General features: G+C 41.0%; 1 long non-coding RNA gene across 1 annotated transcript; it reads right to left on the bottom strand.

Annotated features, from left to right (window-relative positions):
- Positions 1-10,492: 10,492 nt before the first annotated feature.
- LOC121293027 lies at positions 10,493-20,285 on the bottom strand. The gene is made up of 3 exons (XR_005946436.1): positions 20,225-20,285; positions 16,608-16,740; positions 10,493-10,609 (listed from the first exon to the last, which is right to left on the bottom strand). It is a non-coding gene; the product is annotated as an uncharacterized LOC121293027 (long non-coding RNA).
- Between the last annotated feature and the right edge of the window lie 7,180 nt (positions 20,286-27,465).

Raw genomic sequence — 27,465 nt, 5'->3', positions numbered from 1 at the left:
TGAGGTCATATATTTAGGGAGGTCAAACAGTTTACACAATAAATGAGTTTATAGTAAGAGGGGTAGATGAAGTAAGAGATCTAGGCATACAAGTACACAGGTCCATGAAGGCAGCAGTTCAAGTAGACAAGGTTGTAAAGGAGGCAGGTGGAAAGCTCTCCTTCATTGGCAGAGGTATAGAATATAAAAGTAAGGATATAATGTTGGAATTGTACAAAACACTGGTGGGGCCACAACTGGAGTATTCTGTGCAGTTCTGGTCACCACATTACAGGAAGGAGGTAATGGCTCTGGAGAGAGTGCAGAGGAGGTTTACAAGAATGTTGCCAGGGTTAGAAAAGTGTAGCGGGAAAAGTGTAGAAAAGAGGAGAGATTGGATAGGTTGGGGTTATTTTTCCTTAGAACAAAGAAGGCTGAGAAGTGACTTGATTGAGATTATGAGTGGAATAGATAGAGTGGACAGGATAAAATTGTTTCTCTTGGTGGAGAATTCTAGAACCAGAGGACATAGATTCAAGATAGTGGCAGAAGGTGTAGGGAGGACATGAGGAAGAACTTTTTTACATAGAGGGTAGTGGGTGTCTGGAATTCGCTGCCCCAGTTGATGGTAGAGGCAGAAACTCTAAACTCTTTTAAAAAGTACCTGGATCTGCACCTTAAGTGCTGTAAGCTGCAGGGCTATGGACCAGGTGCAGGAAGGTGGGATTAGAAAGGGCATCTGGGTGTTCTCAGGCTGGCATGGACAAGATGGGCCGAATGGCCTCCTTCTGTGCTGTAACTTTTCTATGGTTCTATGGGTGGAATAAGGCAAAATGCTCAAAGGGCAAGAAGTTGAGGAGTAGGGAAGCAGACCAATCTGTGATGTAAAGACAAGGCAATCCACCACCATGGAAGTTTGAGAGGGGCAATTGATAGGAAGTATAGCCAGACAAGGAAACTTCATTGAGGAGAACGGTGTCATCAACCTTCAGGCACTTCTCAGTCAAAAAAGGGCAGAAATTGCACAGGTGCTGGGCACAATCTTACAATCCTCCATTGATACAGGGGCAGTGCCAGAAGACTGGAGGATTGCAAATGTTGTACCCTTGATCAAAAACGGTGAGAGGGATAAACCTGGAAAATACAGTTTAACGTCAGTGATGGGGAAGCTTTTAGAAACAATGATTCAAGAGAAAATTTACAACCACTTGGACAAGCATGAGTAATAAAGGAGAGTCAATGCTGATTTGCTAGGGCAATTAACTTGATTGAGTTTTTGATGAGGTAACAGATGGTGAATGAGTACAGTACAGTTTATGTTGTGTAATCAGGACTTTCAAAAGACTTTTGATAAAATGGGAAAATTGAAATCTATTGAATAAAAGGGGATGTCACAACATGGATTTAATTTAGGCTAAAGCGTAGAAAACAGTGGCGTTGAAAAGTGAGTTTTTGAACTGGAATGAGATATACAGTGATTCGGGATTCAGTTCTAAGACTGCTGCTATTTTTAATGAGTTTCACTTGCACAATTTTGAAATTTGCAGATGATATGAAACTTGAAAGTGAAGTAAACAGCAAGCAGGAGAGCTGTAGGGAGGAATGCTATGTGCTCGGCGGGGTGCCCAAATCTGCAGTGAAAGCTGATCTCCTGGAGCCCCAGTGGAATCAAGTTCCTAATTGGCAGTGGGACCCCTTCCTACTGTGGGACTGAAACCCCATCACTGAGAGCCGCAGGCCAATCAGAGTCTGGCAGTCTGTAGTACCAGCAGCTCCATGGGGAATGGTGTCTATTGCCAGTATTGCACTGGGACCTACGCAGAGGATCATTGATGCATCCCTCAGGTAAGCGGGGTTGGATGGAGTTCCCAGGGAGGGGAGCACTGGCCAGGGAGGGGGGTGGTGGGGGCAGGGGGGTTGACAGAAATGGGAGGGGGTGGCTTCCTGGAGGCCTTCCTTCCTGCTGCTGGGTCCATCAACCAGGCACAGAGGATCCCCGCCACCCCAGAAGGCCATAGGCAAGCCCAACAGTATTTGCTGGGTGGCCTCCCTGGATGGCGAATTGAATGCCAGCGCCAGGTGGGAAGGTTACCCGTAATCCTTCTCGCCCTGGGCTTAATCGGAGGAAGGGTTACAGAGCACAGAGCTGCCTCAGGGAGATGAAACGGTTTTAAAAAGAAAATAAAGAAAATAAAAATGTAATAAAATATGCCCCCACATGTGACTCTCTCACATGAGCAGGGATGGATTATTATTTAAATTTTAAAACTTATTTTATGTTTATTTGGTTTTGGAAACTTCATCCCGCCTGTGGGTGAGGTTGCCAAAAAAATGCAAAGGCTCCTGCCCGCCAACTGTTAAATTTTTTGCTGCCCGAGAAACCTAAGTTAATTGATTAGTTACTTTAATTGTCGGCGGGCACGCTGCCGACTCCAGGGTGTGCCTGCCGACTGAACTATCGCATAACTGTGCATTGATGTTGGCCCATTCAGTTGACGTCAAAGCGTGTCATTTCATGCTTGAGCGGTTCGGGCACGCGCCTGCCCGCCAAGCGAAATATTCTGCGCATTATGTCCAACCCTGGACATAACACTTTAGGAAGGCTTAGGAAAAGGTACAGAAGAGATTAATAAGAATGCTTCAGGAATGAGGGATTACACTTACGTGGAGAAACTGGGGTTGTTCTCCTTAGAGCAGTGAAGGTTATGAAGAGACTTGATAGAGGTATTTAAAATAACAATGGGCTTAGGCAAAGTAAAGAAACTGTTTCCAAAAGCTGAAAGGTCAACAAAGAGAGGGTACAAATTTAAGGTGGTTGGCAAAAGAAACAAAGGGCACATGAGAAAAACATTTTTTTCCTGAAACAAGTGGTCAGAATTGGGAATGCACCACCAGATAAAGTAGTGGATACAGATTCAACTGTGACCCTCAAAAAGAAATTAGCTAAATACCTGAAGAAAAAATGCAGAGATGTGAGGAAGAGCAGTGTGTGGGACTAACTAGATTTCTCTTCAAAAGAGCCAGTACACACTTGATGGGCTGAATAGTCTCCTCGTGCACAATACTATTCTCTAATTCTGTGATTGCAACCGAGCACGTCTCTCATGACCTGAAAGAGGAGAGAAGCCTAGGGAGTTTTGGGGTGTTGAGAGGCCAGGGTCTGGCAGTATTAGGAATCGCTATGACCTGGTAGTTTTGGTAGGAACACAATTGGCAAAGTAAACTCAAATTCAACCCAAACTGCATTACAATACATTGACTACATATGACCTGTGCCAGAACCTGGGTTAAAAAAATTTAATATGTAAGAATGACATATATGAGCACATGTTAATCAGCAGAGAGTAAGAGGCGTTAGTGTTGGAGTGAGAGGCATGGTTCTAATGTAAACATCAAGAAAACTGGCAGAAAGTAATATTTAATAATCAATAATTAATCTTAGCAAATTATTATTCAATTTAATATCAACTTGTCTGTTAGGAAATTCATTCAAATAAACATCAAAGATGATAGCCGACCTGGTACAGATAGATCAGAAATCTGTTCCACAGTCAGTGGGATAGGTTTACAGAATCAGTTTTCATTAGAACATTATTTAATAAATCAATTCTATTCTAAAATTATAAACAGGGAGATGATATGTTGCTTACCGAGCCAGCTGCTCAGTTTACCTTGGGCAAAAGGAGCCAGAGGCAGCCAAGCACAAGTTAGAACTCTAGTGCCAGTGAGATCGGGGAGGAAATTTTAAGGCTTGCCACCCAGAAATGGAGGAATAGCGCTCTGACACGAATAAGGAAAAACTGACAGCATGTTTTCAACATTGGCATTTTCCCAGGGTCCTTGGAATAGGCAGTTCAGCTAAATTAGGTACCTAAAGCAGGGTCTCATGAAGTCATTAGGACCTCAATGTCACTTCAGAACTCAACTGGACACCGCTTGCAACATGAATGCTTCATCTTAGTATCAGCTGGTGGTCCAGCCCAGAGGCACCTTTATTTCGTGTGTTGGGCCAGAAGCTCCTTAACTGAGTAACTCATACCATTGAACCTGAGAAGGTATCTACAATGGACCCAAAATTTGTAACACTCACCAATAAAAAAGATAGCAAGCATAGCAAGTACAAAGCTGATCAGCAGAAGTACTATTACTGCAGCAAATAATAATATTTTCTTCAAATGCCAAAAGTAAGATGAAGGATCAGTTTCTGTAGATTTAATTGTTTCTGGATCTGAAAAAATAAAAACACATTTTATTGAAATTAAAATATTAATTTAGAATTGATAATATTATTGTAAAATTGTGGTTTCAGACCCCTCCCCTCCCCACCCACCACACCCCACCATGGCCCTTTCTTAAAAATTGTATTTTGCTCCTTTGTTATGACTCCGCAATCCCATGCTGTTGGTTGGCAAAAACCTATAAATATACAATTGTTCATCTGGCTCAACCAGTAGGACAGTAGCCTGGAATTATTTTAACTTTTATTATCCCTTCCAACATGGAAGAGGACCTGGTTCACCCTCCCTTTATTAGCCATTCGGGTATAAAGAATTAACACGTAGACTTACTGACATAAACATGTGTTTTGACAATCTATGTATGCAAATGGCTGTTATTGTACCGTGGCACCACCAGACTAGCCATTTATTATAAAGGTTTTTAATCATGCAATGTTGAATGACTGTCAGAAAAGTCATCCAATTACTAGTATTTTATTAGCATCCAAATTAATTTTGGTAATTAAGTAAAATATTAAGGAATCTGCTTTCTCCATAGTGGAAGTTATGGGTGTGTAAAATGGCAGTCTTACTGCTTGATTTTTGTCTCCTTGTCTTCAATGATCCTCCACTGCCCATTTTCTGCCATGATAATTTTAAAATTACATTTAAAACTGTTGTTTAAGCATTCACAGTCCTTAAGAACATAAGGCAACAGAGAAAGAAGACCATTTAACCCACTGATTATTATCCTTGCAACAAACAAAATACAATTCACAGCACCATGGATTTTCCCCTCAAAGATTTGAGCAATCTGTAAAATCTACAGGAAGATACAATTGTGTCAGTTAGGTTTAGCATAGTTATGCAAAAGAACAAAGATAAAATAGGAGTGAAGGTTTTAAATTGGGGGAAGGCCAATTTTACTAGGCTGTGAAGTGATTTAGCAAAACTGGGACTGAAAACAAGTACTTGAAGGTAAATTGGTGTAATGGAAGGCAATAAAGGGATTCAAGGTAAAGGTATTCCCACAAAGAAAAAGGGTGGGATAGGCCAAATCAAGATGCCCCTGACAATTTGCATAGAGGATAAATAAGATAAGGCAAAAAGGAAAACTTAAGGCAGACACCAGGAGCTTAATACCATAGAAAGCCTAGAAGAGTACAGAAAGTGTAGGGGCAAAATTAAAAGAGAAACTTGGAAAGCAAAGAGAGGGCATGAAAAAATTACTGGCAAGTAAAATTAAGGAAACCCAAAGATGTTTTATAAGTACACAAAGAGCAAGAGGGTAACTAAGGAAAATATAGGGCTGTTACTGACCAAAAAGATAACTGTGTGTGGAGGTTGAGGATGTTGGTAAGGTTCTTAATGAATACTTTGCAGCTGTGTTCAGAGACAAGGGGGCCAATGATGATGTTGTTAAATAGGAAGTGTGTGAAATATTGGATGGGATAAACATTGTAAGAGAGGAAGTATTACAGGATTTGACACTTTTGAAAGTAGATAAATTGCCATGCCTGGATGAAATGTGTCCCAGGTTGTTAAAAGAAAGCAAGAGGAAATTGTGGATACTCTCTCTGATCATCATATTTCAATTCCCCCTAGCTGCAGGAGTGGTGACAGAGGATTGGAGGACTGCCAATGCTTAAAAAGGAAGGAAGGGATAATCCAAGTATTTATAGGACAGTTAGCTTAACTTTGGTTTCGGGCAAATTATTAGAATTAATTCTGAGGGACAGAATAAATCTTTATAAAGGCATAGATTAATCAAGGACAATCAGCATGGATTTGTTAAGGGAAGGTCACGTCTGACTAGCTTGACTAATTTTTTGAGGAGGTGACAAGTACAGTTCAGAGGAATGCAGTGATGTAGTCCACATGGATTTTAGTAAGCATATTGACGAAGTCCCAAATGGCAGGCTGGTCAAAAAAGTAAAAGCCCTTGAGGTCCAAGGAAGAGTGGAAAATTGGATCTAAAACTGACTTATCGGCATGAAGCAAAAAGTAATGGTTGACTAGAGGTTGTTTCCAGTGATGCACTTCAGGGCTCAGTACTTAGTCCCTTGATTTTTGTAGTTTAGATTAATGATTTAGACTCAAATGTAGGGAGCATGATAAATAAGTTTGCAGATACAAAAATCAGCTGTGTGATTGACAGTGAGGAGGAAAGCTTTAGACTGCAGGAAGATATAGATGAACATGTGAATCAGGAGCTGGAGTAGGCCACTAGGCCCATCGAGCCTACTCCACCATTCAATAAGATCATAGTGATCTAATTTTAACCTCAACTTTACATTTCTGCCTATCCCCAAAAACCCTTCATCCCTTTGCTTATCAAGAATCTATAAAGACCCTGCCTCAACCACCTTTTGAGGAAGAGAATTCCAAAGTCTCATAACCCTCTAAATGAAAATGGGTAACTTTTTATTTTTAAAACAGTGACCCCCTAGTTTTAGATTCTCCTACAAGAAGAAACATCCTTTCTACATCCAACCTGTCAAAACCCTTCAGGATCTTGTATGTTTCATTCTTACTCTTCTAAACCCCAGTGGATACAAGCCTGGCCTGTCCAGCTTTCCCCATAAGACAAGCTGCCCATCCCAGGTATTAATCTAGTAAACTTTCGCTGAACTGCTTCCAATGCACTTACATCTTTCCTTAAATAAGGAGACCAGTACTATACACAGTACTCCACATGTGATCTCACTAATACCCTCTTTAACTGAAGCATAACCTCCCTACTTTTATATTCAATTCCCCTCGCAACAAACGATAACGTTCTATTAGCTTTGCTAATTACTTGATGCACCAGAATACTAACTTTTTGTGATTCATGCACTAGGACACCCAAATCCCTCTGCATCTTAAAGCTCTACAACCTCTCACCATTTAGATAATATTCTTTTACAACCTCTCACCATTTAGATAATATGCTTTTTTATTCAACCTGTCAAAATGGACAACCTCACATTTTCTCTCATTATATTCCATTTGCCAGATCTTAGCCCAGTCACCTAACCTATCTATATCACTTTGTAGACTCTTCACCTCCTCTTGACAACTTACTTTTCTACCTATCTTGTGTCATTTTCCCCCACTATTTAATTTAAAACCCTTACTTCCCTAGTAATGCTGGTCCCAGCACTGTTCAGGTGTATACCGTCCCAAAAATACAGCCCTCACTTTCCCTAATACTGGTGTCCATGCCTCACAAACCGGAACCTACTCCTCCCACACCAGTCTTTGAACCACATCTTCATCTCTCTAACTTTATGACCCTATGCCAATTTGCACGTGTCTCAAGTAATAATCCAGAGATTATAACTTTTGAGGTTCTGCTTTTTAATTCGGTGCCTAGCTCCTCATACTCTCTATGCAGAACCTCTTTCCTAGTTCTACCTATGTTGTTGGTACCTACATGAACCTAGACAAATGGATCCTCCCCATCCCACTGCAAGTTCCTCTCCAGCCCTGAGTAGATGTCCCGTCCCTGGCATTGGGCAAGCAACACAGCCATCTCGCTCTTTGCTGCAGAGAACAGTGTCAATCCCCCTCAGTATACCGTCCCATACTACCACTACATTCCTTTTTGCTTCCCCCCACTTGAATGGCATCCTGTACCATGGTGCCATGGCCAGCCAGCTCATCCACCCTGCAGCCCCCCACCCCCATCCAAACAAGCTGAGAGAACCTCAGCTTGAGAGAACCTGAAGAAAAATCATATGGACTTGTAACGTTAACTCCCTTTCTCTCCCCAAAGATGCTGACAGACCTGCTGAGTTTTTCCAGTATTTTCTGTTTTATTTTATATTATATGAGAGAACCTCAGCTGGTTTGGTCAGTTGGGCAGAAAAATGGAAAATGGGATTCAAGCCAGAGAAATGTAAAGTAATGTGTTTTGGGAGGTGCAACAAGGCAAGTGAATCCATAATAACTGAGAGGATACTGAGTAGTGAGGAGGAACAGAGGGACTTTGGAATGGATGTCCACAAATCCTTGAAAGTAGCACCACAAGACAAGGTGGTTAAGAAGGCATATGCCATGCTTTCCTTCATTAGTTGAGGTATACAATATAAGTGCAGAGAGGTTATGCTAGACCCGCATACAACACTAGTTAGACCATAGCTTGAATAATGTATACAGTTCTGGCCACCACATTACAGGAAAGAATGTGATTGCACTGAAGAAGGTGCAGAGGAGATTTGTGAGGAAGTTGCCAGGATTGGAAAGGTTGGCTAGGGGAGGGTTGTTTTCTCTGGAACAGAGGAGGCTAAGGGTTGACTTAATTGAGGTGTATAAATTATGAGGAACCTAGATAGAGTAAACAGGGACAACCTATTTACCTTAGCAACAGGGTCAAAAAGCAGAAGGACTAGACTTGAAGCAATTGGTAGGATTAGAGGGGAGACGAATAATTTTTTTTTCACCCAGAGGTGGGTAGGGCAGGCAATGCCTGAGAGGATGGTAGAGGCAGAAACTTTAACCACATTTAAAAAGTACTTGGATGTCTACTTAAAAGAACCATGACCTGCAGGGCTACGGACCGAATGCGGGAAGGTGGGGTTAGACTGGGTAGCTTCTCATCAAAAGGCAGGGATAGAATGGGCTGAAGACTGCCTTCTATGTTGTCAATTTTCAATGATTTCTATAATTCTATGATCCTGAACTTAATTGAAAGAAAATTCCAGGATACAAAGCTAATGCTACAAAAACCTTTATCATTCAACTCTTGTCTGGTTGCTTTAGAACAGTTGACATTCCCACGGTTTACATAAAACTGGAACCTTTTATGTTGCATTGAATATTTAATCATGTATGCACATACGTATCCTTTCAATCTTCAGTCATTTTCTTAAACAAATATTTGTCCAGTTCCTTTGAAAACAGATAATCATACAGCATTAACTATTTTAGATAGCAATCTGTGAGGATAAGCTTTTTGTATCTTGGGTTCTGCCATTATTGCATTTATAAGATGTAATATAGTAATACTTTTTAAAGAAGACAACTTGTTTACCTCTACATTCAGCACATGTTTTAACATTTTAAAAATCTGAATTGTGATCACTTCAACCTCTAACGAAGCCAGTGCAGAAAAGGAGGACATTGGGGAGGGCACTTGAGGAGGGGAAGGATAGCATTTGAGGGGATATTTCACAGGATGAAGGAAAGCAGGTGGATGAAATATTTCATGAGGTAAGAACTCTAAGCAGATGAGACAATTAGGGATTAGAATTGGAATTAAAGCATAGGGATTAATTTTACACTGCTAGCAAGGAATATTGCCTGCGTGAAACCAATATCAATATCGGTCTGTGATTTTGCAGCCATTTGATGGTTGGAAAGTTGTGGTAATGTGTACCTGTGCTTAAACTAGTAAGTCTCCCCTTCTGTAAAGTCACTTCAATAGATTACATTTACTATCAAGTAGCTGACCCATTGGTGAATACACTGTGGACGATAAAATAGTTTAGTTGTGGTGCTTTAGCAATAAATGATAATCTATTTTTCATATGTATGATATCCTTGACTTTACCTGAAATTCATATTTTATGTATGCTTGTTATTTTATTAGTCTGCAGTTATTTATCATTTGCAGCTAGATTTAAGAGGATCATACGCTCTACAATGAATATTTAAAAGATACAGCAGTTTGAAAAATTGAAGTTTCACTATTAGTGCCAGAGAATGCTGCTCTGAGTTTAAGGATTTGGCATGCTGTCAGGGCTGTAAAAACAGATCTCCATTACTCCAGCCTGTCCAATACTTGTCTGTGGAGCGCTTGAGGTTAGGTGCATGATAGAAAATGCACATTTCATCTCCATAATCTTTCACCTTGTCCAGCAGTAAGTATAAATAAACACACAGGATAAGTGCTGCCAATAAAACATTCAGAAAATACCCTTGATTCTCATAATGAATGGACACTGCAGGTTCCATATATCACCAGTGATCCAAAATACAACCCCAAATGTAATTTTTAAAATAACAGATTTTGAAATATTTGTACATTAAAGTGTACACGCTAATTCCTTCTCATGACCACTGAGTGGTTTTAGCTTCTCGCATGACATCATTAAGATAATTTTGTTTGAGGAGTTACACTATTAATAACACACCACTGAGGGCAAATCATATTGATAACAATAATTGATAATAATTCATATTGCTAACAATACTTGCATTCATGTTAGAGCTGTGTATTTAATTATCTGTTTAGGAAACTATTTCAATGACATGTCCATAACCAAAATGCACAAGTTGTAGCTCTTTTTTTTAAATTTAAACTTGATCTGACCATTTTGAATTGTTGTGCCTCATACCAGCTTTAGGTTCCTTCTTTCCATTATCTTTCAACAACTCCTTCGTGGGCACTTCAGTTTCTTCAGCAACGCTGTCACATTCTGCTGACTCTATGAGAGATTTATAGAGCAATAACTTGACACGAATCAACATGTTTAAATTACTGTGCTGCTGGGCCACTTCAATAATTTCCAGCAAACCATTGTGTGAAAACTTACAAAAAGGAATGTGTTAACTAATTCATTGTTTATGTTGCCCCACCCCCCCAGCCCCCCCCCACACCCCCCCCCCCCCCCCCCCCCCCCCCCCCCCCCCCCCGACTGGAGATAGGAATGACATTTCCTTTTTGGATTTTCAGGTTAAAACATTTAAAAGGAATTCAAGTATTTTATGCATCATGCTTGCTGGATAGATCAGTGTGTCAGACGTTGTCAATTGCTTTGCAGCCACGTTTTTTTTAATATATTTGATACAAGAGCAATTGAAAAAGAGACATGTGTTACATGGTGATTGATGGGACTGAATACAGATGCATAGTAATGTATAGAGTCTTATCGGCTGAGACTTCTGATTTGGTTTTGCTTATTTGCCAAATGATGATACTATCGGAAACCTCGAGGGAATGAAAGTGGTGATAGCCCCTGGAATATAATGGTACCAACAAAAGTATCTTTGGAGAGGAAAATTGAAGCATTTGTAAGCAAGTTGCAGCTTCTTTAGGGAAATGGTTTCAGGACCACTGGTCCTGTACTGAGGATATCAAGTAGAAAGCACTTAAGGGGAAGTGGCAGCAGCACCTTCAGTTCAGTCATTTCTATATTAATGCCGGAAGTGGCAGCGGCTTTGTGAAGGTTAACATTAAGGTTGAGGGAAGCATGAGGGATGGAATATAAGGCTTAATGGTAAGATTGGCTCTAACTATATCCACAGGGGGATACCACATACCAAACAAATCAGTTGCCGCTCCTTTATCATTTGTGGGAGGGAACAATTATTTTATTATCTCAATCAAGAATGTTTATTTATTTAGCAGCTCATGCTTATTTTATTTCTCTACTTTTTTTCTGCCTCTTTTCCTTAAGTTGCTAACTATTATTGTTACATGATTGCACAAGCATCAGTTGTCCTCAATTCCTTAGATAAAAGCAAAATACTGCGGATGCTGGAAATCTGAAATAAAACAGAACATGCTTGAAAAACTCAGCAGGCCTGACAGCATCTGTGGAGAGAGAAACAGAGATAATGTTTCAAGTCCATATGACCCTTCTTCAGAACTAAAGAGAAATAGAAATGAGATGAAATTTATACTGTCTAATGGGGGAGGAGCAGGTGAAGCTGAATAGAAGGTCAGGGATAGGTGGAGTCTCAGAAGAGATTGACAAAGATGTCATGGATCAAAAGACAAAGAGTGTTAGTGGTAGTGATAAGGGCTAAAGAAGGTGCGGGTAGTGGCATAAAGGTAAGAATGCACCATATGTTAATAGCAGAACAAGGGTCAGCACTCTGTGAAAGAACAACATAGCACAAGTAACAGATGGCCCTTTGGAGTGGGGTGGGGGTAAGAGGGTGGTGGTTGGGGGAAAAGCAATAGAAGAAGGAATAAAAAAGGGGATAAAAATGAATAAAAATATAAATAAATAAAAATAAAAATAAATAGATAAAAAATAAAAATATATTTTTACAAAAGAGATTTAAAAAAGGGTGAGGATGTTGGAGAGAGTTCACGATCTGAAGTTGTTGAACTCGATGTTAAGTCCAAAATGCTGTAAAGTGCCTAGTCAGAAGATGAGGTGCTGTTCCTCCAGTTTGCGTTGGGCTTCACTGGAACATTGCAGCAAGCCAAGGACAAACATGTGGACAAGAGAGCAGGGTGGAGTGTTGAAATGGCAAGTGACAGGAAGGTTTGGGTCATGCTTGCGGACAGACCGAAGGTGTTCCTCAAAGTGGTCACCCAGTCTGCATTTGGTCTCTCCAATGTAGAGGAGACCACATTGGGAGCAGTAAATGTAATAGACTAAATTGAAGGAGGTGCAAGTGAAGTGCTGCTTCACCTGAAACCTGAGTGTTAGGGCCTTTGGACGATGAGGATGGAGGAGGTAAAGGGGCAGGTGTTGCACCTTCTGTGATTGCATGGGAAGGTGCCCTGGGAAGGGGATGAGGAGTTGGGAATGTTAGAGGAGTGGACAGGGTGTCCTGAAGGGAATAGTCCGTATCAAATGCTAAAGGAGGGGTGAGAAGATGTGCTTGGTGGTGGCATCATGCTGGAGTTGGCGGTAATGGCAGAGGATGATCCTTTGAATGCGGAGGCTGGTGGGGGATAAGTGAGGACAAGGAGCACCCTATCATGGTTCTGGGAGGGAGAGGAAGGTGTGACGGCAGAGGCACGGGAGATGGGCTGGACATGGCTGAGGGCCCTGTCAATCACTGTGGATGGGAAACCTTGGTTAAGGATGAAGGAAGACATGTCAGAAGCATTGTTTTGGAAAGTAGCATCATCAGAACAGATGCGACAGAGATGAAGGAACTGAGAGAATGGGATGGAATCCTTACAGGAAGCAGGGTGTGAGCAGCTATAGTCAAGGTAGCAGTGGGCTTGTAATGAATATTGATGAACAGCCTATCACCAGAAATGGAGAGAGAGGAGTCAAGGAAGGGAAGAGTAGTGTCAGAGATGGACCATGTGAAGATGGTAGAGGGGTGGGAATTGGAAGCAAAATTGATAAATTTTTCCAGGTCCAGACAAGAGCATGAAGTGGCACCAAAACCTTCATCAATGTACTGAGAAAAGGGTTGTGGGAGGGGGCCTGAGTAGGACTGGAACAAGGAATGTTCCACATACCCCATAAAGAGACAGGCATAACTGGGGCCCATAGCCATGCCTTTTATTTGGAGGAAGTGAGAAAAGTTAAAGGAGAAATTGTTTAGTGAGAGACCAAGTTCAGCCAGACAGAGGAGAGTGGTTGTGGATGGGGATTGTTCAGGCCTCTGTTCAAGGAAGAAGTGGAGACCCCTCAGACCGTCCTTTTGGGGATGGAGGTGTAGAGGGATTGGATGTCCATGGTGAAGAGGAGGCAGTTAGGGCCAGGAAACTGGAAATTGTTGATATGATGTAGGGCATCAGAGTAATCACAGATGTAGGTGGGGAGAGACTGGACAAGGGGAGAGAGGATGGAGTCAAGATAGGAAGAAATGAATTCCATGGGGCAGGAACAGGTTGACACAATCAGTCTACTGGGACAGTCCTGATTATGGATTTTGGGGAGGAGGTAGAAGCGGGCTGTCCAGGGTTGGGAGACTATGAGGTTGGAAGTTGTGGAGGGAAGATCTCCAGAGGAGATGAGGTCAGTGACAATGGCTTGATGTTTGCTGGTGGGGTCATGGTCCAGGGGGAGGTAGGAAGAAGTGTCTGAGAGTTGGCACTCAGCCTCTACAAAGTAGAGGTCAGTACGCCAGACAACAGCAGCACCACCCTTGTCAGCAGGTTTTATAACAAAGTCAGGGTTGGACCTAAGAGAACCGAATGCGGCAAGTTCAGAAGGAGACAGGTTAGAGTGGGTGAGAGGAGCAGAGAAATTGAGATGGCCAATGTCATGCTGACAGTTCTCAATGAAAAGATCAAGAGGAGGTAAGAGGCCAGAGGGAGGGGTCCAGGTGGAGGGACAATACTGGAGGCGGGTGAAAGGATCCTTTGAAGGGGTGGGGGGGGGTGACTCCTGCCCAAAGAAGTGAGCACGAAAATGAAGGCGAAGGAAGAAGCGTTCAGTGTCATATTGAGCCAGAAATTCATTGAAGTGAGGGTGTAAGGGTATGAAACAGCCCTTTGCTGAGAACAGAATGTTCAGCATCAGAGAGGGGAAGGTCAGAGGGTATGGTGAATGCACAGCAAGGGCTGGGATTAGAAGAGATAGGATCTGGGGGATGAGAAGGGGTGGAGGAGGGGTCAAGATGGGCGTTGGTGTCAATAAGTTGTTGGCGTTTACGTTCTTTAACACCTGAAAAGAAGAGAAAAGGTTTCTTGTTAAGGTGTCAGATGAGACAAAGAATAAAATGAAACTGGGGACAAGGACAGCTTTGAGATAGGATGAGTCAGTGCTGCTGGAGAGAGATTTCGAGTATGTACATATGGCGGCGCATGGCACTGAATGTGGATCTCAGGATGCGGTGAGAACAGCAGTCTGAGGAATGTTGTATATCCCAGAGGTTCCTGTAATCCTGGGTGGATTCAAAACATGAGGGTTAGACCTTCAGTTGGAATCCAAGTGGGGTAAGTCAGAAATGGAGACAGTCACTGAGGAAGGAAATAAGGCTGTGAAAGCAGGTTTTGATAAACACCTTGTTTACCAAAACAACCTGTTTACCAAAACACATTGTGCTTTCTTACCTTTATGCCACTATCAGCACCTTCTTTAGCCTTTACCATTACCATTAACACTCCCTTTGTCTTTTTGTCCATGAGATCTTTGTCAATCCCTCCTTAGCCCCCACCTATTGCTGGCCTCCTATCCAGCTTCACCTTCATCCAGCTTCAACCCCCACTATCAACATCTTAGGGGTTAACATTGACCAGAAATTGAACTGGACTAGCCATATAAGTACAGTGGATGCAAGTGAAGGTCAGAGGCTAGGAATCCTGCGACGAGGAGCTCATCTCCTGACTCTCCAAAGCCTGTTCACCATCCACAAGACACAACTCAGAAGTGAGATGGAATACTCTCCATTTGCCTGAAAGAGTGCAGCTCCAACAACACTCAAGGAGCTTGACACCATCCAGGACAAAGCAGTCTGCTTGACTGGCACCACATTCACAAATATTCACTCCCTCCCCCACTGACGTACAGTAGCAGCAGTGTGTACCACCTACAAGATGCACTGCAGGAATTCTAAGGTTCCTTAGACAGCACCTTCCAAACCCACGACCACTACCATCTAGAAGGACAAGGGCAGCAGATACATGGGAACACCACCACCTGGAAGTTGCCCTCCAAGCCACTCATCACTCTGAATTGGAAATATATTGCCATTCCTCCACTGTCGCTGGGTCAAAATCCTGGTCCAGCCAGCAAAGCCCACATCCCCTGAATGAATGAAAAAAACCCTGCTCCACCCACCCCCTTAAAGAGTGTGAATTTCATCTCATTTCTATTTCTCTTTAGCTCTGAAGAAGGGTCATACGGACTTGAAACATTAATTCTGTTTCTCTCTCGACAGTTGCTGTCAGACTTGCTGAGTTTTTTCAGCATTTTCTGTCTTCAATTCCTTGCCTGTGTAGCCATCCTTTATAGGAGCCAAAACAATGAGTGTTGACTAAGTTGAACCTCGCAAATCAGTCTAATCCTGTTCTCACTCAGCATCCACATAAGCAAAATTCCCAGGTGGATAAATGAATTGGAAACTCTGGCTGATTTCTTTTCCTCTCTAGACAAGGGACATTGAGACCTGTTACCCTTACCACTGCCCTGATTGCGATAAGCTAACTCAGTATAGACGAGTCAACCATTTTTAATTTTAATTATTTATCATTGTTATTTGATATAATTGCTCTACATCTTCAATAGTGCAAGGAAAGGGTCTGAGAATATATTACATTTATGACTTAGGAATTTCTAACTATGGAAAACTAAGAAAAAGACTGGCATTAATATAGCACTTTCCATGAACTCAAAATCCCAAAGCACCTTAAAGTCAATTAAGTATTTTTGAAGTCCAGTCAATGTGGAGAGCCAAATTATGCACAGCAAAGTTCCACAAAAAGCAATGTGATATATAACCATATAATTAGTTTAATGATTTTGGTTGAGGGTCACTGTTGGCCAGGCAACCAGGGAGAACTTCCCTGCTCTCCTTGAAATGGTACAATGGGATCTTTTACATCCACCTGAAAGGGCAGATGGAGCCTCTGTTTAATGTCTTATCTGAAAGGCAACCCCTCCAACAGTGCAGCACTCCTTCAGTAATGCAGAGAAGTGTCAGCCTAGATTTTGTACTCAAGTCTCTGAAGTGTGACTTGAACCCGCAACATTCTGACTCAGAGGTGAGAGTGTTACCCATTGAGCATACATCAGGCAAAGAAAAAATATTGTTAAAATGTTATTTTGCAGTAATACCTACTTGAAGATGGGTCATACGGATCTTCACAAGTATTTGCCCTGTGCAAATTGTTTATCGAATCAACAACATAGAGTTTGCTTTCACCATCCAAGTCAAAAAGGGCTAAATCCTTGAAGCTGTTCTGCATTTTCATCTGACATAAAAAGAAAATTATGCAGCAATCTAAATAATAAATTTGTAGTAGTTTACCGTTGATACACAGGATTCTAATTCACAGCGGGGGCGGGGGGGGGGGGGGGGGGTGGCGGGGTTTACACTATTTCTGTACACATATTATAATATTCTTTCAATTATAAAAAATAAGGCTGAGAGAGGCATCCAAGTCTCTTAAAAATCAACGCCATGATAATATGTATAGAAGCAAATTATTCATCTTGAACTGAAATGTAAAAGTGACAAATTTCAAGCACGAATGGAGATTAGAACAGTTTTGTTCCCAACAAAGAGATATATGCAATAGATTTTCCATCAAAAGTAGATAAAAGCGAAGGAAATCATGGGAGGGAGTATTTTTATTAAAAAGTAGCCCAACTCCTATTCAAATAAAGTCAAGTCATTTTTTACAAAATCTCTTATTTTTATTCGTATTTTCCAGTCCCCTATTGGGGAGACTGTAAGATTATCAGTGGGCATTCAGGATCCCAAAGACTGGCATCAGGAAAGATCCTCAATGCCAATCATAAGATGGTAAAGCCAGGAAAGTTAGGCCTAACATTTTACAGGTTTGCACATAAGTGAAAGTTTTAGTTTAACTGCACTACAGCCAAAAAGGAGAATTCAGAATATATATATGCAAAAGTCTAAACAGAAAGATGCTTCTGAATTTTACTGTTTTTGCAGATTTTGTAAGTCTTATTTTTATAATTTTTCTCTTATTCCAAGCTCTCCCACCACCACCTCCCTACTTCTATCTTATCTATAGCTGTGACACTTAAATAAGGGCTGATTCTCCAACGAGGTGATTCTGACAAAATATCTCAAAATTGCAAGCTCACAGCTTTGATGTCCTTGCCATTTCCTGAACCTTTATATTTCTATCTTAGTCCCTTACTGCTAAGTACAGAGATCCTCTTGCTGATATTGACAATGCACCTTTCTATAGTTATGACACAAGATGGTTTCAATTAATTCTAATTTCCTTATAATGCTTAAATCAGTAAGTTTTCTATCCTGTTTTTTTTAATTCATTCCTGGGATGAGAACTTCTCTGACATTTATTGCCCATCCCTAATTGCCCTGACCACCACTGCCTTCTTGAACTGCTGCAGTTCGATGTAGTATAATTGATGCAACTGAGTGGCTTGCTAAGCCAGGGCAGTTAAGAGTGAACCACATTGCTGTTGGTCTGGAGCCATGTACAAGCCAGACCAGATAAGGATGGTAGCTTTACTCCCCTGAAGGGCATTAGTGAACCACAAGTGGAGTTTTGCAAACATTATTAATGAGACTAGCATTTTTTTATATTCCAGACTTATTAATTGAATTTTAAATTCCCAGCTGCTGTGGGCTGGATTTGAGCTCCTGTGTCTGGACCTTTAGTCCAGGTTTCTGGATTAGAGGAGTAGCCAGTAACTTTACCACTATGCTACTATTCCCTTACAAGAGCCCTGTTAATATCATCAAAACTCACTACTTAGACCATTGTATTTTTGAAAAACAGCAATAGTGATACAAATTTGTAAGGATCTTGACTTTCTGATGTGGATCTTGAATTTAATCTCTTCCTGTAAGGGAGATAATTTCATGAAAACACAATGGCACTGCTCCCTCCTGAAGGTTAATAATTTTAATAATAATAATTTAAAAAGTAAATCAAGCTTACTTTTCTTTTAAAAAAGAGGGCTGAAAGACCAATCTTACTGCTATTAAATTAGCTATTCAAAACCATCAAATTCAGTAATGGCTAACAGTATTACATATTTTGTTCTATTCCCCCTACTTGAGCACAATCCAATTATCCGTCCACCCTTGAACCCTGCATAGTCTGAAATCTGTACTTGGACTCAACACCTTGAGCTGGATGTTACATTGGGGCTGGTGGTCCCATCCCCACACATAAAATCTGGGGGCAGTCATTAATGACCGACTGGCTGTTGATTCCCTTAAGGTGGGACTTCTACCCCCTCAGTAACAGGGAGTTCCACCTGGGACAGCTGCCAATCAATTAGAGGCCAGCACTCTCCAGTACCAACAACGCCACTGGGAGCAGTGACCTCTGCTGGTATTTCAGGCTAGCAGACCCCAGCAAGGTGGAGGCAGGGGGGCGGAGGGGGGTGGGGAGCGGTTGCAGGGAGGTGGGGTGGCCAGGGTAGGTAGGCTAAAGTGGAGGGAAACTGGGCCATGAGTGAAAACTTTTGGGTGGGCCCAAGGGACTTGTTAAGTGGGCGCCACCCCTACATTGCCCGTTACAGCATGCACAGTGAAAGCTTACCATCAATGGCAGGATTAGACCCTTAGGTAACCATTAATCACTTAGTGGCCTCAATTAGTCCACGTGCGGGCAATGACCTAACTGATACCCAACAAGCCAGACCAGATAAGGATGGTAGCTTTACTCCCCTGAAGGGCATTAGTGAACCACAAGTGGAGTTTTGCAAACATTATTAATGAGACTAGCATTTTTTTATATTCCAGACTTATTAATTGAATTTTAAATTCCCAGCTGCTGTGGGCTGGATTTGAGCTCCTGTGTCTGGACCATTAGTCCAGGTTTCTGGTTCTGTCAAAGGGTCATGAGGACTCGAAACGTCAACTCTTTTCTTCTCCGCCGATGCTGCCAGACCTGCTGAGTTTTTCCAGGTAATTCTGTTTTTGTTTTGGATTTCCAGCATCCGCAGTTTTTTTGTTTTTATAACTGATACCCACCGCTGGTAACATTGCAGTGTGGCTGGGCGGGCAGATAGGATTGTGCCAGAGCACTTATTGCAACCCTCTGCCAACCTACTGCCAGGGTGCCATCAAATCCAGCTGCACATTTGCAATGCCGCACGAGATCAACCAGTTATACAAAATAGTTTGTTAAATTATCCACACTTTACATGTCTTAAGAAAATGACTGCTGTTCCAGCAGCTCCAGTTGGGCCATAAAAGTTTCACCATTTGTATTCTGCGGAAATTAGAGCTTACTTGACAGCTAAGTTTAACCCTCTCATTTGATTATTGCTCTTCTATTCTGGGTCTAAATAATTCGTGAACTCACAGCAGTGAGAGTTTTAATTAACCAAGAACAAAATTTGAACTTTTCCATGACATAAAGCTGAAAGCATTACCTGATTGGAGATTTTTTTAAAAATATATAAATAAACCCATATGGAGGCTTTGGGGAATCACGAGTTGGGAAATTTTAAAAAAATACATACTGTGCTTATTAAAATCAAATTTAACAACAATTTCCAGAGTCACTGTCCTAATCTGTATGCTTCAGGACTTTTGCTCATTTTAAATTCTTGTTTTACTAATTAACTTTGAGTAATCTGATATTAAATTGAAAATTAATGAACCAAAGTCTCGGTTGCCGTTTAGTCTCCATTTGTTACGTGAAGGATAGTTAAGATCCAGCGTCTTAATTATAGCAGTCACTACTCACGCCACTGTCACCAAAAATAAAATTTACTTACCAGGCTTTATTATGAATCTAATGAAATTCTGTGAAGCACAAATCAAACCAATGGGTTATTAGAGCTACCCAGGAAACTTACAAAATTGAGGCAATATTTTAATTTAAAAAGCATACTACTTGAAATTCCCTTCACTGAAACAGAACTGCATCAGACCTGCTGTGCAATTCAGGAAAGCAACTCTCAACAATCTAAATATAGCTCTGACCACATTAAGTACTCAGGTTTCCAAATTTTAAGATATCAAATTGACATGGGAATATCCACTGAGAGTCATTTTTGCAGCATATAATTCTATATAATTTATCATTAAAAAGTTTTTAAGTGCAACTTCTGATTTTATATAAAATAAAAATTAATGACATAACAGCTCAACGGCATCTTTGTGTATAACTACATCTCAAGGGAAACTGTGACCTGTACTTTTACCAGAAAGAAATATTCATCTTTTAATGTTGTTTGCTGATTCCAAAAGTCCCCCAAGTCCGATGTGATTGCACTGACTGGCAAGCTAATGATTAAAAATATGTTTTAAGCAGAATCAATCAAACTAGTCACAGAGATTAGACTTATTGGTGAAATTTTGTTTTATCACATTGAACTGAAAATTTTGTTTTATCATATTGAAAGATAGTCCCATACAGCCAAGCCCATTTTAGCCCCAATTTTCAGTCTGATCACAGCAGGAACAAAGTGATGATGCACAAGACCACTGATCCCTTCCTGCACCACTTGTCACTGTTTCATTTAAAGCCTTCACAAAGTGGGAGAGTAGAGGCAGCTGTGTGGAATGAAAAGTTAGGAAGGCGCACTCGGAGAAGGTGGTTGTTATGCAAGTGTTAGGATGTGACATGAAATTGTTTTTAGTATTGGTGTGAAGGTGGTATGTTTCGGATGAGAAAGGTTGGTGTTGCCCTTTTGGTTGGGTGCTGAAGTATATGATCGAGGGAGGAAATTATTGGAAGAGAAATGGTAGTGAAAGGACTGTTGGCAGGTGTCGTTGAAAGACATGGAGAGATGAGCTGTAGTCACTCTTGAGATCATTGAAGCTCTTCCTACACTAAACCCAGTCCCCTGGGGGCAATGCAGCATCTCAGGCCAGCCTGCTAGTTAGTTGCACTGATGATGATCCTGCAGTGAAGTGTCCCACTCCTTTCCCTGACGTCTTTCACCGTGACCTCCAAGGAGGTATCTGAAAAATTTGGAGCAGCCCTCCAACTCTTTACAATTGACAGAACTCTAGCAGTGTTGCCATAAAATTTGACAACCAGGAACACAATCTCATTTTAAGAAATGCATTCAGGCTTTAACTCATCCTCATGTGACCCACTTTGAAATTGCACTGCAAAAACAGGTAGGCTGCCTGTTTTCTGATATGATCAGATGGGGATCCCACCAATCAGATTAAAATGAGGTCCACTCGTTAATTCACTTGGCCTTCACACTGGCATTACAGGACTTGTCACTTTCCCAACCTGCCCTGTGTTTAAAACAGAGATTTAGGATTCAGTGACGAGACAATTTTCCACTTTGCATTCGTTGGATGGATGGTGGGCAGAGAACTCACTACGTCCAACCAATGGCAGCAGGAGGCCCAAACTACTTGCTTTGTCAGGCTTCATTTGAAATTTGGGGAGCATTGCCAGTACTAAACGTACCCCCATTTAGGCAGCTTGCCCAATGGACAGGGGTATTCTTCATCAGTCTGCTGCTATTGAAAGGTAGCCTGTTCCTCTAAAATGGGTTGGAGCTTGAATTCAAATTCTGAGGAGATAAGCAGCCAGGGACCTCCAGCTTTTCAGATGGTGCTATGAAAGGCATTTGGTGAAACAGGTGAACAGCAGGACAGAGGCCCTGTTCCTCTGGGCCAGAGCTCTAGCCAAATAGACAGAAAATCTCAGGTAGAAAAAAAGATAAATTCTGATTTTTAACATCCAATGTTTCATGGGTCAGAGCTAGGTATTTACACCAATTCTAACAGCTTTAATGGAGAATACAGCACACAGGGATAGTGCAGTGTGTACCAATTCATGTGCACCATGGTATTTGTTGAGTTCACAATTCAATGAGTGGGCAGAGACCAGCAATACATGGCTGGAATCAAGGTTGCAGCAGCTTAAATAGATTATGGCCAGTGGCGAGGCATCATTGCAGTTTAGGGAGAAATTAGTGGTGAAGCAGCTACGAAGAAAAACAGCCATGGGTCAACAACATGGAACCATTCAAATAAAAAGCACAAGCCTTAAAACCTAAAATTTATTAGAATCCCTGAAAACATATTTTAAACCTATGAGTCATGAAAATCACACACTGTTTTACTGGTAAAGATGCTTGGCATACTTGCTCATAGAGTCAATTAAGCAGCATATGGCTGCACGTATAAGTTAACAACAAAGTGGAGATCCAGCAGAAGTTTAAACTGAATTTTTAACTTTATAGCTCAGACTGCAACTGATTTACTGTTGGACTGGCAAAGGACATTTGTTTAGAGTGTTCGACAGGCAGTGTTGTCTCCATGACAAAGGCAATCAAATTTTTTTCATAAACAGAACCGGAAAACTGAAGCCATCAGCTATTTTTATTCAACTGACCCAACATGAAATTGTTCATTTGGTCTATTTTACACATTGACTCCTGGCCAATCAGTAATCCACGCACAATTTGCACCTAAAATTGCACCACCGGAAGGTTTTCTCATGCATCTAAATTACATGATGCAAGATGGCTTTCTGAGAAATCAGTATGCTCCCCTCTAGAATTGCATGTAGTTGCATTGCTACAGAAGTGGAAACTGCTTTGAAGTGTTATAAAGTTGATACCTACATCCTAAGTTAGCTAATTCAACAACAATAATTTACATTTATATAGCACCTTTAACATATCATACATACCAAGTGTTTCACAAGTTCTCAACCAAAATTTTCAGCAAGTCAGAAGGGGATATCATAACAGATGACTAAAAGCTTGGTCAATTTTAAAGAGTATCTTAAAAGAAAAAAGGTGATAGAGAAGCAGAGGTTTTGGGAAAGAATCCTGGAGTTTTGGGGCAAGGGAGCTGAAAGCACAGCCACCAATGGTGAAGTGATTAAAATCAGGGATGCACAAGATGCCAGAATTGGGGAAGCACAGAAATTCAGAAGGCATGCAGGGTTGGAGGAGGTTACAGAGATAAGAATAGGTGAGGCCATGAATGGATTCAAAAACAAGAATGAGAATTTTAAAACTGCAGCGTTCCCAAGCTGGAAGCCAATGTAGGTCAGCAAGCACAGGCATGATGGGTGAATAGGATTTGGTGCATGTTAAGTTGCGGACAGTAGATTTTCCAATGAGCTCAAGTTTATGTAGGATGGAAAATAGGAGGCCTGCCAGGAGAGTATTTGAATAGTCAAGCCTAGGAGGTAACAAAGGCATGGTTGAGTGTTTCAGTAGCAAGAAAGTTAAGGCAGGAACAAACAAGACCATCTGACTCAGCTTCGCACAGAAAGAGGATAGAAATCTGGGACCAGGAAACAGTTTGTGGAGGGGATCAAAGACAATGGATTCAGTTTTAATATTTGAGAAAATTTCTGTTTAACCAGTACAGAATGCCAGACAAGCAGTTTGGCAAATCAGACAATGTTCAAGCGGTGGAGATATAGAGGCAAGTGTCACTAGCACGTGTCGATCCTGATGTGTTTTCGGATCACATTGCTGAGGGGTAGCATGTAGATGAAAAACAGAAAGCGGCCAAGGATAGATCCTCAAGAGACCGAGGTAACTCTGCAATTCTCTGGCTGATTCAATGGAAAGAATGAAATTAGGTAAGGGGAATCCTACCTCACTGGACAATGGAGAAATATTGGAGAAGGATGGTATAGTCAACCAAGTCAAAGGCTGCAGATATGCCCAGAACAAGGAGAATGAAGTTTACCATGATCACAGTTACAGATCAAAACGCCTGTTTAAATACTGTGGCGGGATAAGAATATGACTGAGGTACCAAACAGAATAACAGGAAAAATAGGCATGGACTCAAAAGGCAACAACATTCAAGGACTTAAGAGTTCAGCTCACGCAGCATTGGATATTGGCACTAAGGCCCATTGGTTTTTCGAAGATTCTCAAGAGATTCCTTCCAAAATATCCAGAGAAATACAACAGAGTAGTTGCACTTTGAGTACTAATATAGATTGTCTATTACTTAAAATTACATTGGAGCAATAGGCCAAAATTGATATCATCTCCTTGTGACAGTGTCAAAAAAATCCAGTTCTGATGAAATGCTAGACCAGAAAAGGTTAACAGCTTCTTTCTCCATTAATGTTGTTTGAGCTGAGTGTTTCCAGTACTTTGCAGTGAAAAAACACCAGACATGTGCATTCATCATTGGAAGTGTTCCAGCAGTTACAAGAAAATGTGGATTTATGTTCCAATGGAGCAACTAAAAACTTGTTGAAACTGCATTTTGTACTTCAACTGACAAGAATTGGAGTGCTGCAGGACCAGCTATAGCTACATTTGGATGCAGAGCACAAAACATTGTGTGTATGTTTGAAGGTTGCCTTTTAAGAGAATACCTGATACTTTTAATATATAAAAACCTTTGAAAACCTGAACATGGTCAATTTTAATTCTACTCGAATTGCTACATAAATAAAAACGTAGTTTGGGTCAGTTAGGATTTACAATTAAGTAGTCAGGGAAGAGGGGAAAAAGGGAGCTTGGTATGGATTAAACAACAAAGGCCAGTTAGACTAGTGATTTACCAACAGTTTAAAAGTAGCAGCACAGAATTAGTGGACACTTGGAGAAAACAAGTGAAACAAACTGGTAAGATTTCTAGAAGGTAAGCCATTTTTGACCCACTTCATAGAAATGGCTGAAGAAATAAGGATAAAAGAGATACAGGGTTTTTTTTTAAAAAAAGGTTTAAAAAAAGACACCAATAAGTCAGCATGCAAGAGGAATGTTGGGCGGAGGAAGAGAGAAAGTGGGGGTAAAGGGAAGTTTTTTTTAAATCACTGGGATGTGTGATAGTCCACATGCTGTGTTGAGCTGTTAATTATTGGAATCATAAAAAATGCTGGAAATATTCAAGCAGCATTTGTGAAGAGAGAAACGGAGTTAGTGTTGCAGGTTGATGACCTTTCATCAGAACTGGGAGAAGTTAGAATTGTAATAGGTTCAGTCTGCAAGCATGACCGAGTTTCCAGTGGTCTTATTTTAATTCAACACCCTGCTCCCATCTGTCCTTGGTCTACTGCACTGTTTCAGTGAAGCTCAACACAAGCTTGAGGAATGCCACCTCATCTTTCAATAAGGTACTTTTTCAGCCTTCTGGACAAGAGTTCAACAATTTCAGGCCATAAATCACTGCCCCAATTTATATCCTTTTGCTAGTTTGTCTCTTATTTTTAACTTGGTCAGCAGCACACCTGCTCTAGTCACACTTTCTTATCCCATCACCATTCCCTCTGGCCCTGGATGAGGGTCTTTCAATCTGTCTTTCACCCTATTACAGACCTTTTTATCTTGGTCCCACCCACCATGCTCAAAACCTATTATATCTGTAACTTTTCTCAGTTCTGATGAAAGGATGTAAGCCTGAAACATTAACTTTTTCTCTAAGGATGCTGCCTGACCAGAGTATTTCTAGCATTTTCTGTTTTTGATTTCCAACAAATGTAGCATTCTACTTTTAGAATGACAATCACATTTAGAAATGAGGGAATATTAATTTTGATAAATTGGTAGTTTAACAAATGTTAAAAAAACTGACAAAGTAGAAATGTAAAAAAAGTGAAGCAATATATTAATATTGGAATAATGAAATGGCACCTTAAAAGGCACTATATTAAAACAAAGCAGAGGAATTTGTGTTCTGTCTAGGATTCAGTTTACAAAAGCAAGCAGATAAACGTCAAAAACTTGTACAAGATCTTTTAGTTGTGCTATAGTGGAAGATAGCTTGCAATTCTAGACGATATAAAGCCAATGAAAAAGACGTGCAATTTAGTTTAACTCGGATATTTTTCATCATTCTTTCACAGGATGCCGTTGCCACTGGCAAGGTCAGCATTTGTTGCCTATCCCGAACTGCCCTTGAACTGAGTCACTTGCTAGGCTATTTCAGAGGACAGTTGAGTCCTTGGAGTCAAGTGGGCTAGATCAGGCAAGAATTGCAGATTTCCTTCCCTTAGGCAGCATTCGTAAAGGAATGGGTTTTTAAAATGACAGATCAACAATAGTCTCAGTAATGGTGAGTTATCTTTATTCTCCAATTTAATGGAATTAAAAGTGCATATGCTGCCATGTTAGGATTTGAATCAGTGCCACCAAAGCATTAGCCTGGTTCTCTGACTTACAAATCCAGTGATTTAACCACTATGCCACCATCTCCCCAACCAACCAGGATTAAGGATATAGTTATTGATAGGGATTGGAGAAGTCTCAGCTTTTTTCATTAAACTGCAAAGTTTGATATTACCTTCCCACAATCCTTCATAACAATATGATCGAGATCAAAAGAGGTGGTGTTAGGCATCTTGAAGAATATTAAGGTGGATAAGTCTCCAGGGCCAGATGGGAACTACCCCAGAGTACTGAGGGAGGCAAGGGAGGAGATTGCTGGGGTCTTGACAGAAATCTTTGTATCGTCACTGGTAACAGGTGAGGTCCCAGAGGACTGCAGAATGGCCAATGTTGTTCCATTGTTTAAGAAGGGTAGCAAGGATAATCCAGGAAATTACAAGCCAGTGAGCCTTACATCAGTGGTAGGGAAATTATTGGAGAAGATTCCTCGTGACAGGATTTACTACCATTTGGAAGCAAATGGGCGTATTACTGAGAGGCCGCATGGTTTTGTAAAGGGGAGGTTGTGTCTCACTAACTTGATCGAGTTTTTTGAGGAAGTGACAAAGATGATCGACGATGGAAGGGCAGTGGGTGTTATCTACACGGATTTCAGTAAGGCCTTTGACAAGGTCCCTCATGGCAGACTGGTATAGAAGGTAAAGTCGCACGGGATCAGAGGTGAGCTGGCAAGATGGATACAGAATTGGCTTGGTCATAGAAGAGAGGGTAGCAGTAGAAGTGTACTTTTCTGAATGGAAAGCCGTGACTAGTGGTGTTCTGTAGGGATGAGTGCTGGGACCTTCGCTGTTTGTAGTATACGTAAATTATTTGGAGGAAAATGTAACTGGGCTAATTAGTAAGTTTGCAGATGACACTAAGGTTGGAGGAGTTACAGATAGTGAATAGGA

Source organism: Carcharodon carcharias, chromosome 21 (genome assembly GCF_017639515.1).
Source record: "Carcharodon carcharias isolate sCarCar2 chromosome 21, sCarCar2.pri, whole genome shotgun sequence".
In the NCBI taxonomy this organism is placed as follows: domain Eukaryota; kingdom Metazoa; phylum Chordata; class Chondrichthyes; order Lamniformes; family Lamnidae; genus Carcharodon; species Carcharodon carcharias.
This window is presented reverse-complemented; position numbering and strand designations above follow the sequence as displayed.